Source organism: Pinus tabuliformis, chromosome 6 (genome assembly GCF_031772625.1).
Source record: "Pinus tabuliformis cultivar Carrire ecotype Pingquan chromosome 6, CPIR1, whole genome shotgun sequence".
NCBI classification, from domain to species: Eukaryota; Viridiplantae; Streptophyta; class Pinopsida; order Pinales; family Pinaceae; genus Pinus; species Pinus tabuliformis.
Genome location: NC_142292.1, coordinates 2,004,826,854 through 2,004,842,422, shown reverse-complemented (window position 1 = coordinate 2,004,842,422; position 15,569 = coordinate 2,004,826,854).

Genomic DNA, 15,569 nt, shown 5'->3' with positions numbered 1-15,569 from the left:
CAAAATAAAAGTATGATAAAAAATAGGTTTGCAAGACTATATTGGTTTAGTGTGCCAGGGACAACAATGATTGAGACTAGAGGTATTTATAGAATGTGATAGTCACTAGTGTGTGTTTATTGTGCGATTAGTGGTATGGTGGAGAGACCTACTAGGAAGGGACATTGGTCTCAGGAAAGTGTAGTAGGGAGTTCCATAGAGAATTTATGTAAAAGGAAGATGAGAAGTGTTGTCTTCAAGTTGGGTTATGTTATGGTAGAATTTGGTGGTGATAAGTGGTAATAAAACACTTAAATCAATAGGTAAAAAATAGATTTGGGGCATGAGTAGGACTAACTCATGTTATCTCATTTCTTAATGGTCCTATGGATAGATGGGGACCCAAACAACTTATTACCTACGAGACTTGAAAGCATGGCTGACAAATGGCTGACAAGACTATACAAAAGAATGTTAGTCTCACGTCAATAGGTCTCATATGATGAATGTGTAGGAACCTAGTACATAAACCATGTTTCTCTTCGCTTAGCTATTGATGGCTCATTCCCCTTTTCAAATATCAATTACTATTTTCCAAGAAAATATAAAATAACCATAATAGTCTACTAGATTCTAAAAGTGAAGATGCTAAATTCATGCCACAAAGTGAAAGGAAATAAAAACAACTTTCTTCAAAACACTAAATATATAAAGAAACAATGATAATTATAAAAATAGATCTATGAACCTAAGCATGAAGTTAGAACTAAAGGTATTGAATGGACTAACATAATCTTTGACCAAAATAAAACTCAGAACTCAACGAAATTCCCCAAACAAAAGCAACATATAAAGAATTAAAATTTTCCAAGCTATCAGAGTTAGACATCAAGGTAGTTTCATGTACTTGACTGAGCCCATTTATTCTTTTCATTAGTCTTGTTAAATTATTTATTTATCATTCAACAATCATTGGACACTATCTATGTGAAAAGAAATGGGTCCCAACCTCATCAAATACAACTTTATTTCCTATCATAGATATGAAACAAACACTGTAATGATTAAATATGAAACATCAATCTTAAAATAACATGCATCAAAGAAATGTAGCTGCAAGGTTACAATGAAAATTACAAATATAGAACCTATTTTTACCTGAATTTGACATATAGTAGTCTTGCATGATCAATGGAACATGTATACCAAAATAAGAGTCCTAGGGTATTTCAATTTCCTAATTCTCATCTTGGTCCTCATTTTCTACATTTTGAACATGATCTTCTCCAAATGAAATGTAATCATGAGCCTCCAAAACATTATGTTTTGTATCAGGTTCATTAGATAAATTTGTTATATTATCCCCTTCTATCACAATTTGATCGCTAAAGAGTTAGTGCTCTTTCATATGGAAAATTGTTAATGTCATAATTTGTTACATATAATCTTAAACATTTATCCACATGTTTATCAAGCTTGTTCCTCAACTTTGACTTCATGAATGATAATGTACTAAACATTCTCTCATCCTCTAGTGATCCCAAAATCATGGTTTGACATCTGCTAATTTGAAATATTTTGTTATGTTTTCTTGCAAGTATTGGTTAGCACTTAAAGTAGTGCTGAAATATGGCAAGAAGAATATTCCAATTTAATTTTTCCTTGAATTAAATTGTGAATTAAAATCGAATTTAGTATTAACAACTACATGGAATTAATTAATTAATTTATTTTAAATTAATTAGTTGGAGAAATTCAAGTTAGAAGTCTTTCTGAAGTCATGCAAGAGTTATCCCTTAAGTTAAAGAGATAATATTGAGTTATATTTGAGTTGTAATTAGTTAACTCACTTTACTAAGTTAAGTCTAGTTAAATTAGTTCCAAACTATTTGAGGAACTAATAGTGAGTTAACAGTCAATTGATGCATGCATGCATTCAACTAGTGCTACTCCAGTTAACTGAAGATTCCCTCATCAGAAACTCATGCACGTCTATTCTAAGAAAGACCTAGTTGAGTTAAATGTTAAGGACAATGTACTATCAGTTGCATGTGTTTTCTCATGGAGAAAACTCATGCATGCAGTCAAGTATTTAATCCTTGAGGATTGCGTAGGTTTGAAGAGGAGATCATCGACTAGGTGAGGATATCATCCACTTGGTAAAGGAGAATCATCCACAAGGAACATCGCAAGGAAATAGGAGCCTGGAGGGTAGAGAGGAAGGCTGGAGAGAAGCCAAGATTGCTTGTGAGCATCTGTGAGGATTGCACTGAGAGCTGGCTAGCTGTGAGAGCTAAGAATTTGTATAATTCGTATGTATTTCCACCATGTATGGTAATACAATATTGTCAGGTTTTTAGCTTAGGTTTCCCCAAAGTATATTCATGTGTATTGTGCATTGATTATTCTTTTTCTGGTTATATTGTTTAGCTTGATCTTTAAGCTTCCGCAAATTGATAGTTTAGGTAGGTTATAATATTCTTCTTTGATTTATATTGCATTATCGAGTTAACCTACACAAACTTTCTACATGGTATCAGAGCTGTGAACAGTATACTGAGAAGAGAATTCGAAGTTTGAAGTTCAGGGTTGGAGGTGCAAATTGAATTCATATCATACTTTAAGGTTAGCCAATGGCATTCTATGGCTTGAGACTCGAGTATGCTTTGGAAGGTAGCTCAAATTAAATAGCATGGAAAGATAGAATGGAGGTTGTATTAGAAGACAATGGCTTGAAGGAATTCATTGATAAAGAAATCCCAAAGCCAGCTTCAACTAATGCACAAGAGTTGGCTGAGTTAAACAAGTGTGTGGCGAAGGTGAGACGGATCATCCTTGAGGGAGTTCGAGATCATATTGTCTCGAGTCTCCATGGGAAGGATACTCCATTTTCAATTTGGAAGACATTGAGGGACCTCTACCAAAACAGTAGTAACCAGAGGAAATTGGTGCTCAAGTGTAAGCTTCTAAGAATCAAGATGGAGAAAGGTGATACTATTTCCATGTATCTGAATAAGCTCACCACCTACAGATATGAGCTTGGCAGTGTGGGAATAACTACTCCCGATGATGATATGGTGAGCATCGGTCTCCTTGGCCTTCCAAAGAGTTCGAATAGCTACCAAGACTCTATGAATGGAAGGGATAAATTGCCAGATTAGGAACAACTATGGTAAGATCTTATGTAGGAGGAGATTAGGAGGAGCACATGAGATGGTTCTTCATCCAAGAATTATGATGAAGAAGATCTAGCCTTAGCAAGTAAGGCAGAGAAAGGGAAGGGGAAGGCTTCCCATTTCAAATCGAATTCTTCTCATGGAGGGAAGAAGGGTGAAACGTCTAAAGTAAGATGCTCTAATTCTCACAAGATGGGACATTATGCGACTAATTGCCCATGGAAGAAGTCCAAGAAGGGATCCTCGGAAGGATCGAAGGTGAGGCATTAGCCTCTCAGTTCAAAATGGAATTTACCCTCATCACATTCATGATGTCATCGATGATGGGTTTTGTCTGGTATCTTGATAGTGGAGCCTCATTCCACATGATCGGTGATAAAAAATTATTCAGTGCCTTGGAGGAGAAAGACCTCAAGATGCACATAGAGATGGGTGATGATGAAAGGTATACTATTTCAGGAGTGGGCACGATTGCTTTTCAGAGGGAGCATGGAGCTCCTCTCACCTTGACTGGTGTGAAGTATGTGCTGAGACTGAAGAAGACTTTGGTATCAGTCGCGATGTTGGAGGACAAAGGCTATTATGTTGTCTTCAGTAAAGGAAAGGTGTTCCTAAGACACATAGCCACATGTCAGACCAAGAGGATAGGGATTCATGTGAAGAATCTCTATAAACTAGAGGTAGATGATTGTGCAACATTGAGTACGAAAGTAGAATTGGTGCAAAGCCAAGACATTGGCGAGTTGTGGCACAGGCAGTTGGGCCATTTGCATCATGGGGCTTTGAAGATAATGCAACAAATATCTATAGGACTTCCCAAAGGTAAACTTGAGCAAGTTGACACATGCAAAGGTTGTACCTTGGAAAAGTACAACAAGTCTTCCTTTCATGATCAAGACAGTTGAGCAGAGGCTATCTTAGAGCGAGTTCATACTGATGTATATGGACCATTCTCGATGGCATCCACAACAAAGCAAAGGTATTTTGTGATTTTCATTGATGATTATTCGCGTAAATGATGGATTTATTTCATGCAGAAGAAGGACCAAACTTTCACAAAGTTTTGTGAGTGAAAGCTTTGGTCGAGAAAGAGTCAGGGAAGAAGATAAAGGCCTTGAGAAGCGAGCGGTGGAGAATATGTCTCTTAAGAGTTTAAGTACTTTTGTGCATCAAAAGGAATTAAATGAGAGTTGACGGCACCTCATAAACCAGAACAAAATGGGGTGGCTGAGAGGAAGAACATAACTATTATAGGGGCATCACAGGTAATGTTACATGATCATGGCCTACCACTTCACTTGTGGGCTGAGGCATGCAACACAATGGTCTATTTGCAGAATAGAAGCCCACATCGCATACTTGGGATGAAGACACCAAAGGAAGCTTTCTCTGGTAAGAGACTAGATGTGGGTCACTTCAGGATCTTTGGCTCATTGGTGTACTGCCATCTGATAAAGGATGCACAAAGGAAGCTTAAGCAAACAAAAAAGTTGGGGATATTTGTGGGGTACACTAATACACCTCACAACTATTGGGTGTACTTGCCTCCTAGTCTGAGGATAGTGGTTCGTAGAGATCTCAAGTTTGATGAGCAGAAGGCCATGTGAGTTTCCCTTGAGAGGGAGCTCCAACTACAGGCTATGGAGGAACTATTGGTTCCTAAGTAGGAGGATCCTCAGAATGATGCGGAGTAGCTGTATGCAAAGGTTACAGGAGTGGAGACATCCAGTCAAGCAGAGTCTTCCAAACATGGATGGAAGCACACAAGAGAATCTGACAGATTGTTGGAGGATGCGAGAGAGAATGTGGGAGCACCTTCTTCTCAGCGCAGATAGAGGAAGTCACCTGATAGGTACACTAGCTACATGGCCCTTGCCGGGGAATGTGTTGAGACCGAGCCATCTTCCTTTGAGGAAGTAGTGCAACAGCTGATTTGGGTTGATGCTATGGTGGAGGAATATGACTCCATAGTTCATAACAATGTTTGGGACGTGGTTCCAAGACCAGAGAATAAGTCAGTCGTGAGTTCTCGTTGGCTTTACAAGGTAAAGCAAGCTACTGATGGTAGTGTGAAGAAGCATAAGGCGAGATTTGTTGCTCGTGGCTTTTCAAAAGTCAAGGGGATTGACCATGATGAGACTTTTGCTCCTATCACAAGGTACTCATCTATCAGATCCATGTTCACACTATCAGCACAGATGGGTTGGAAGATCCATCAGATGGATGTGAAGATTGCATTCCTCAATGGACAAATTAAGGAAGAGGTGTACATAGAGTAGCCGAAATGTTTTGAGACCTTCCATCATGAGTCCCATGTGTGTTGACTCAAGAGAGTGTTGTACGAGTTGAAGCAAGCACATCGTGCTTGGTACACCAGGATAGACAACTACTTCAATGGGTTAGGCTTCACAAAGAGTGAAGCAGATGCGAACCTGTACAACATCATGGTGAAAGGTAAGCTGTTGATCATCGTACTTTATGTTGACGATCTCATATTGACTAGTGATGATCAGTTGATCATTTCTTGCAAGGAGAACCTTGCAAGTGAATTCAAGATGAAATATATGGGTCTCATGCATTACTTCCTTGGCATGGAAGTGTGGCAGAAGGATGGGGAGTTGTTTGTGTCTTAGGGTAAGTATGCGAACGAGATACTCAGGAGATTCCACATGGAGAAGTGCAAGCACATGCAGACTCCTCTAGTAGGTAAGTGGAGGAAGGAGGTTTCTACATCAAGAGAAGTGGTGGAGGCTACTGTGTACATGCAGCTTGTGGGTTCACTGATGTACTTAGTGAACACATGACCATATTTGTGCTATGCCGTGAACCAGCTGAGTTAGGCGATGGTTCAGGCTACAAAGATGTTTTGGAAGGCAACAAAGCATGTATTGAGATACCTCAGAGGCACATCTAAGTATGGATTATGGTACAAATGGATAGAGGGAGTGAAGCTATAGGCTTCACTAATGCAAATTGGGCAGGGAGTCCATCAAATCGGAAGAGAACATCAGGAGGGATTTTCAGCCTTGGGTCAGCGACAGTTTCTTGGTATAGTAGGAAATATAGGTTGGTTGCCCATAGCTCGACAGAGGTAGAATACATGGCTGCAAGTCAGGAAACATGTGAGGCCATCTGGGTCCATAAAATCCTAGTTGGTTTGTTTGATCAGAGGATGGATCCAACTGTGATCTATTGTGATAATCAGAGTTGTGTCAAACTCTCTGAGAATCCAATATTTCATGATGGGTCCAAGCATATCGGCATCTGGTATCATCATCTCAGAGACTTTGTAGTGAGGGGGATCATGTTTTTGCAGTATATTTCGACAGAGGAGCAAGATGCTGACATTTTTACAAAGGCATTGTCAAAGTGTAAATTTAAGTTCCATAGAGACAGGATTGGGATGGTAGATAATCCCTTTCTTGTTGAGAGGGAGTGTTGAAATACGACAACAAGAATATTCCAATTTAATTTGTCCTTGAATTAAATTCCGAATTAAAATTGAATTTAGTCTTAACAACTACTTGGAAATAATTAATTAATTTTTTTTAAATTAATTAGTTGGAGAAATTCAAGCTAGAAGTATTTATGAAGTCATGCAAGAGTTATCCCTTAAATTAATGAGATAAGGTTGAGTTATAATTAGTTAACTCTATTTACTGAGTTAAGTGTAGTTAAATTAGTTCCAAACTGTTTAAGGAACTAATAGTGAGTTAACAGTCAGTTGATGCATGCATGCACTCAATTAGTGCTACTCCAGTTAACTGAAGATTCCCTCATCAGAAACTCATGCAAGTCTATTGTTAGAAAGACCTCGCTGAGTTAAATGTCAAGGATAATGTACTATCAGTTGCATGTGTTTTCTCATGGAGAAAACTCATGCACGCATTCAAGGATTTAATCCTTGAGGATTATGCAATTTTGTAGAGGAGATCATTCACTAGGTGAGGAGATCATCCACTTGGTAAAGGAGAATCATCCACAAGGAACAACGCAAGGAAATAGGAGCTTGGAGGGCAGAGAGGAAGGTTGGAGAGAAGACAAGATTGCCTGTGAGCATATGTGAGGATTGTACTGAGATCTGGCTAGCTATGAGAGCTAAGGCTTTGTATAATTCTTATGTATTTCCACCATGTATGATAATACAATAGTGTGGGTTTTTTAGCTAAGGCTTTCCCAAAAGTATTTTCATGTGTATTGTGCATTGATTCATCTTCTTCTAGTTATATTGTTCAGCTTGATCTTTAAGCTTCCACAAATTGATAGTAGAAGTAGGTTATAATATATTATGCTTTGATTTATATTGCATTATCGGGTTAACCTACACAAATTTTCCACAAGTATTCCATAATCTTGTTACAACGCCATTTTCAATAGGATTCTCCAAAAAAGGATATTTCTTCCACATTGTTTCAGCAAAATTTTCGCCTTGTTGATGCAATTTTGATGAATATTAAATACCTTCAATTTGTTCTCCATGTATCAAGACATTCTTACAAAAGTGGTCTACTAAACATTTTAATATCTTTTGAAAATCAACTTTTAAAGTTCTTGGGCATTGAAAATTGTTCCAATGTTGAGGGTATACCACACACATGGCCTCCAACAATTCATCTCAAGGAAATCATTCTCTCATCTGTAATGATAGTGATCTTGCAATTTCTACCAAATTCCATTTCACTGAAATCACACTATTATCAAATTGGTCTCTTGACACAGGCCAATATTTGGGGATTCATCCCATATAACTAATATAATGAAAGGGAACCATATACCATGCACTGCAATACATAGTATCCCTTTTTCGTCAAACGTAAAAAAAATCAGTATTTTCTATATTGATGATCTTAGTTCAACTTGTAAACTATGGACCAGTAAAAGAGTTTGACATCATATAGAAATTTACCCAATGCAAGGCATGTAGACTTTCTTGCATTTGTATATTCTGTAATATAATTGTGTGATTCCGAGACATTTTCATGAGGACATTCACATCATGTAGCATAGGAATAACTCCATCCAATGTCATAATTTCTCTATATCAATTAGTCGACAAAGAAGATCTTGAGATTTTTCTATGTTTTAGCGATTTTTATACAACAACCCTACCAAAGATTTGAACTCACTAACTAGTTTTTGAGCTAGTCCATTTAATGAGATCCATCTTGTATCAACATCTTTTAGTAGTTTTTTTCCATCCATAACACCATCTACAAATTGTTGAAACTCTGAATATCATTTGGGACTACGAGGAAAGTATGCATGAGTCTCACGTATAAGATCTTGAAATTTTGAAACTGATGGAAACTTGCTTACTATTTTAAATGCAAGATTCATCCTATGAGCCATACAATGAATATTAAGCATATATGGTGAGGTTGGTAGCTGTAATATAATGCAAAGGCCACTCCTTTGTGCTTGCATTACCGATGCTCCATCTGATCCAGCACATACCAACTTTTTTGCAATCATTAAATGATCCATACCACTTTCCTTCAAACTATTAAGAACAAGTTCATAAATATTTCTAGTTGTAAAATTATCTCTCATTTTTTTAATCCCAAGTAGAGAGGAATGCATAATATGGTCATTAACCATATAAATTCTCATGCAGATCCATGAAGTATTCTCTATAGCCATAACCTCATCTAAAGACAATGCCAAAAATGTAACATTTGCAATCATCTCTTTCAAATCATCCTTTTCTGCTTGAGCTAGATATCTTGCCCATTCCAAACCAATGGTTACAGACCAATGAAAAGATGGGATGTTTGACACTTGAAGAAAATATAGAAATTTCATGTGATCTAGATAATTTGTCATATGACGGCCTTTAGATAAGATGCGAAGTACAATGCTCAATTGTATCATCTTGGATAACAAACTTCTTTCCATCATATTTTCAAATAGAGATATGATAGTTCCTTCACTTGACTCAAGTTTCGTCTTACTTATTAAGTATTTTTTGTATTCTTCTGCATATTCGATATGTTGACATTCCTGAGAATATTTCCATCTAAAAATAGATTTATCTTTACCATTTACAATTTTCTCTTCATACACCTTTCCTATATGCTTTTGTAATGTATCTAGCTTCATTTAAAATTTCACTACCTTTTGAGTTTTCCAGCTACACACATTATATCTAACTTCCCAAGAAACCTTGTTCTCATTTGTAGGAGGTATTTATTTAATAAATGGAAAACTTGAGACCCAAACTCCCTCAAATCATCTCCCTATGGTCCACTGGCCTTTTTTACTTTTCCGTGAATGGGTTGTGTCACCTTCCAAGGAAAGGTATTTAACATTTTCTTCACCAATTTCTATTGAAACTGCATTTATCTCACACTGATCACTTGAGGAACCTATTCTTTCATGCATCATATGCATATCAAATGCATTTCCACAAGAGTTAACATCTCTCTCAGTAACAGATTGTTCAAAGGAGCTTGAAGCATGAAGAGAATGTGTATTTTTGGATGGAGCCTTTTGAAAGTATGATAATACATCCATTTGCCTTGATGGTTTCTTCCCAGGATTATATTTTGATGTCTCACTCAATATTCCACAAGTAAAATTTCAAATCGATCTACAAACCTGCATCAATAGTTTCCAAGAGTTGAGAATGATTAGTTTTATGGGTGGTATTCAAAGTATACTATATGGCATAGTTCAAAAGTACATATGAATAAAAAAGTATTTCATCATACCCAATAAAAATAAAAAACAATTAAAGAGCCAATATACATTTTATGCCCTATTTTCTTTTTTGTCTTGACCTCACTTAGGGTACAACAAATTTTTACTATTTCAAAGTTTTTAGAGAAAAATATTTATATTTTCCTTTAATAATTATGTGTACCCATTTGTACCCAAATTGCTTCAATGAGACATGCTTCATATAAATTCACTTGTTCATAGAAAATGGAATTTTACTTTGAAAAAGAATTGTTGAGTCAACAATGAAAGAATGTATATCAGAAATTGAATTTTGAGGTAAAATGGAATTTCACAAAAAAAATTGTTTAAAAATGGTAATGGGAAACTATTAAGACATAAAATATAATAATTCATTTGTATAACATTGAAACAACATCATCTTTGTAGGTGTATCTTAGTCCTTTTGGTTTACTAGTTTGACTTGGATCGATATCCATGCTAGATATATATGGATGGGCTTTGAATCATTCCCATTCCCATGTAGTCCGTTTATTGGACAAATTTATTAGAAATATTGGTGACTCATTGAATTCTGTGGAGAAAATAGAATATTAATCCTCATGGATTTGAATGTAGGCATAATCTAACATGAAGTCCGTTGTTAAATGGGTAATTTTCATATGGATTTATTGTAGAATTCCCTTTTTGTTTTAAATTTGTGTAGCCATCTAACATACTAAGAAGTGGGTGAATCAATGAAATTTTCATGTTTCAAATGGGAATTCTATGTGAGGATTTGTAATTCCGTCTACAGTTTGCATTATAATTTTATTGAATGTTGTTAAGCAACCCCAAATTTGTTCATAACTCAGAATCCTGACTGGACCTTAAGGAAATTCTTGAGACAAGGTGAAGTGGATATCTAGTTACCAATGCGTGGGAAAGGTTGGGTGCACCATTTGGGAGTACAAATTTAAAAATTTCATCTCCCAAAGAGTAAAAAATAAAATATAGACATAGAAGAGCCATAAGAAACCCTAATTATTGTAGGTTGCTAATTATAAGTACATTCTCAAAGTAGGAATTGATTGTAAGCAAAAGGAACAATCATTTTTGCCCTTGAAGCCAAAAACTGCAATGTCCACTTTCAGAGGTTGTCTCCCAATGTCTCTTTGAGAATGGCCTGTGTTGAGGGGTCCCCTGGGAGTGATTTGTGGTAGTCTTTCAATGTTTCCACTAAGGTTTGAAGAAGATACTAGAGCTGAAGTGATCCTAGGGTGGAATCTCTCTTTGCTTTGAAGGACAATGGATGCTTGGTAGTAGAGAATAAATTGGTGATTAGTTTAACTTGGGGGTCAGGTGGAAGATGTGGTGTTAGGATATCATTAGAAAAAGGAATTCAAGATGTGAAAATCACCTCAAGTGCTACGTTTTAATTCCATAGAGATTGTTGAAGGAATTTTCAGCTCATATTTATTTATCTATTTATTTTTCATTATATATTCCATACAAATTTTTAAATGTACTTCAAGAAGAAGATTGATTTGAGAGGAAACAAATTCATGTTTAGATTCATGTTATCACTTAACAAACTTAACATCAATAGTAAAGTAAATGTGAAAGGATGAAAAAAAATCAAAGAGATGAACATGTAAATAAGCACTGCCCATCCTTAAATATAGTTTTCATGTACTGCAGTTTCTTTTATATCTTAATCACGAAGCCCGTGTTAGGGTCCTATAATATACAGGATCTCAAGGTGATTGAGTATTTTTTCTTAAAAATCTCATTTTGTAAATAATTGTCAATTTACAAATGGTTTCCAAATAAAAGAAAAAATAGAATAAAAATGAAAAGAAGGTATAAATGGAAAAGAAGAAGAAGAGGAAAACATAAAACATTGATAAAAGAATAGAAGATTGAAACCCATCAAAAGAAAGAAAAAGAAAAAGAAAATAATACTAAAACTATTGCAAATCTAAATGCCACTACTGATAGATAGTTTTCTTCCTAATTGATGAATAAAGGTTGTGTGCAACTTGTTTAAAAATGCCAGAATGACTAGTCGTTTGTTTAATCATACAATATAATCATGGTTAAACATGTTGTGAATTTCTCTAAATTAGATTAGAGAATAAAGATTTTCCAAACATTTAATCTTGGTAAATTAGTAGTTAGGTAGAAAATGACATTGATTTAACTGTTTAATCTGAATCAATAGGAGAAATAAGGGATAGGATTAAGTAGTTTTCATTCTTCATAAAAGAAAATATTACGGGTATGCTAGTCTAAATGCACCCCTTTAGAAGAATAAAAATATTAGCTTAGTTAAAGGGTAGGAAGAAATGGTTAATTTCATAAATATTTTATGTGCCTTTTACCCTAAGTCTCAATGACACTATAAAAGGAAAAATGCACAATGGGATAAAGTATTTTTGACATGTTTTATATCTAAAATACTATCCTAAGCTTCAAAAGTAATGCCAAAGGTACACATGGACAAATGGTGTTTTATTGTTTATGGTTAAAGTGGGCCATAGTCAGAGCATCACAATTTTCCATTGGTCATGATCAACGTCATTCATTCATTTTTAACCCCCCTCTCTCCATCCTACCTATACTACTTAGGGGGGTCCAAAAGGGTGATATTCTCCATTGGGCCCCATCCATACGTGTCACCTTCCCCTCATTTCACACCTACCCCAACTGATACCGCTTACTTCCTTTTACCACCTCAGAAAACTATCTTCCCCTCATCCACTTTACCATGTCCCTACCTTGACACCTCCGCCACTGATGTCATAACATGTTTTGTAGCCATTGTCAAATTAAATGCTTTCCCAACAAAATTACCATGGGCATTCAGTTTCCCTATTGGGTAATTGTTTAACCTTTAACGGTCTTGCGCCAACTCCAGTGGAACCTATCACTCTTCCTTTTAACCAACCTTGAATAATCTTCATTGACCTTTTTCTCACTTACTCTCTATAATTCATAGTTTTCTACAAAGCGACCAATTTCAAAACATTTTCTGAACCAAATTGAAATTGTTAGCGCTCTTTCTCCTTATCCCCTAATGGATCATAACTTGAAATTGTTGTCGGTAAGCTCTCCATTCCATCGGTTTTATCATTCAATGATATAAATATGGCTCCAAAGAGAAAGAACCAGGAGAACCTTGTTAATTGATTAATCCCTCCATCCATAGAATTAGATCATATCCTTTCGTTGATAGGGATTATAGGATCAGTGAAACATTGTGCGACTGTGAATTTTTAGAGCTCTACTATTGGCTGGAGGAAAAACATGCTGACAAAACAGATGAAATTGGACTCTCGGAGTCTAATCTTCCTCATTATATTTTCCTTCTCATCTTCCATGCCCTTGAATTTACTAGGAAATGCCAAGTCTATTATGTTCCTAGTCAAAAAGCTATTATGACCCCATCTGGTGAGGTCCTATTTACAATTACTGGCTAATCTATATACTAGATGATGCTATCTCCCCTTGTGGAAAACAATGCCCCATTTTCCTTAGAAGCCCTCACCCAACTCTATCAGTGGATCGATTTTGTTACCAGGGCCAAGATTTTTGAGATCTTTTCACCAGAAAATGCCCAATCATCAAAGAAAAATCCTCCATACCCTTCCTCAATCTTTCTTAATCAAGCCAAATAGATTATAACCATAATTTCATACATTTTGGGTTACTATTATGATCAGTGGGTAGATGAACCCATTATAGGCTTCCTTTCCATCTTTTCGCAGATAGAAAACCATCTATTTTATTCAATTTCAGCCAATTCCTCACCGATAACATTCACGAGAATTTTATTAAATTTTCAATAGAGTAAATGTTTAATTAACTTAAATTTTAATCTATATGTTTTTATATTATCAAGCAAATAGGTTCAGTTTTTATATGAAGAAGCTAGATGAAGTTGGAAACTAGAAACCTGTGATATTTTGGACTTCTTTAGTAATGAAAGAGAATTAAGAATTCTCGTACAAACAGTTCATTGCAGAGTTTTTTCACCTAGCTATGAATTTTTTAAATAGCTCAACACAACCCAGAATCAATAGGACATCAAAAGGATTCTGCATTTGACAGGTCAGGCTAGGACTGGAGATTGGTATTTATACCAAAATTATATAGAAAGCAGAGTTTATGGATGCAAGTCAACACCATACAAGCTCCCAAAATACTCCTCCATGAGGATTTTTGCCCTATAATACATAAAAAAAAATGCTAAATTCAGATGATATTCACTTTGTGGTGGAAAATAAGAAGTCCTAGTTTCGAAGAAAGATATAGGTGGGCCAATTCATATGCAACACCAAGTCAGCAGGAGAAGAGGCATAAAAAATTCTTAAAGAGATGAAATTTAGCCTGAGTTTCAAATGGTCTTATGACCCTTGGGGTATCATCTCCAAGTTCCAAGTAGAAAACAAAATTACCCAATATATCCAAACCTCAAAGCCTCAGATAGAAAAGTATGTAAATCAGTCACAGTGAGCAAGGATACATTTCAAGAAGCTGAAGAACAACTATTTTCTACTTAACATTTCCAGACTTCCACTCCTTAAGAGAAAACAAGTAAAAGAGAAAGAGAGGAGGGATCATCATCAACAACAGGTAGTGAGGCAAAATATTTCAAAATCATTTACAGGAAAAGAGAAAAGATCACTCCTAGGATAGATGTAGAAAAGGAGATAGAAGACCAAGCTGCCATCATAATTGGAGAATCACCACCTTCAAGAAGCAAGTTTGTTGCATCTCCTACTAGACCTTCGATTTCACATGGTCAAAAGGAAACAGAGCTACCTTCTCAATATGTCCAAGGAGAAAAGGAAAAGAGTGTTTTTGATAGGTATTGAGAGATCAAACTTAAGAATGAAATTCTTAAGAACAACACCTACAATCAGTTTTGGAAGTAGACTTCCAAATCACAGAGCAAATTATTATCAGTTTTTGACACATAGTAGGGAAAGATGCAGATGGCCTTCCTTGAGGCTCCAATTCCACATCCTAAAACACCAACAGATTACAAGAGTACAACATTTGAATTCAGCACCAAAGATATCCATCTCATTGATCAAATGGAGATGCATAAAAAACTAGTGAGATGATTTCCTCTGCATTAGCTAATACTGCCATGTCATTGTCAAAGTTGGAGGTTTCATATGTAAACATTCAATCTCAGTTGAAAATGGAAAAGGTATCTTCTTTAGCAAAGGACAATAGGATCAAATCTTTGGAAGATTTGGTAGTCAAGATAGGATATGATCCTAAAGATATTAATGTTGTAGAGGAGATCATCAATAAGAAAAATCTTGACTTTGCAGCATTTAGAAAGCAGCTGAAATTGCCAGCCACAAACGATCCTTTGACTAATGATATTGAAGAAAATGAGACTCGGAAAGCTAACATGATGAATCTAATCATAGAGCATAAATTCATATAAGAGAGATGAGGCAGAAATGGAGAAAATGATGAAAGAGAAAGAACATAGTAGAAATTGTAGCCATAGTCCCCCTATATGCCATACTCATCACTTAGCTCCCAACAACAGGAACAACAACTGCAACAGCCTCTTCAACTCAAACTACAAGTGCTGAACAGGTGAGAAAGACACTTGTAAATATGTGATTCTAGTCAGAAGAAATTAAGACATTGCAGGGGCATCTCTAGGCTCCACAGGAGCAGAAAACTAGAATTGAAGCTGCTCATTTAGTTGAAGTGTAGAAGTCACAA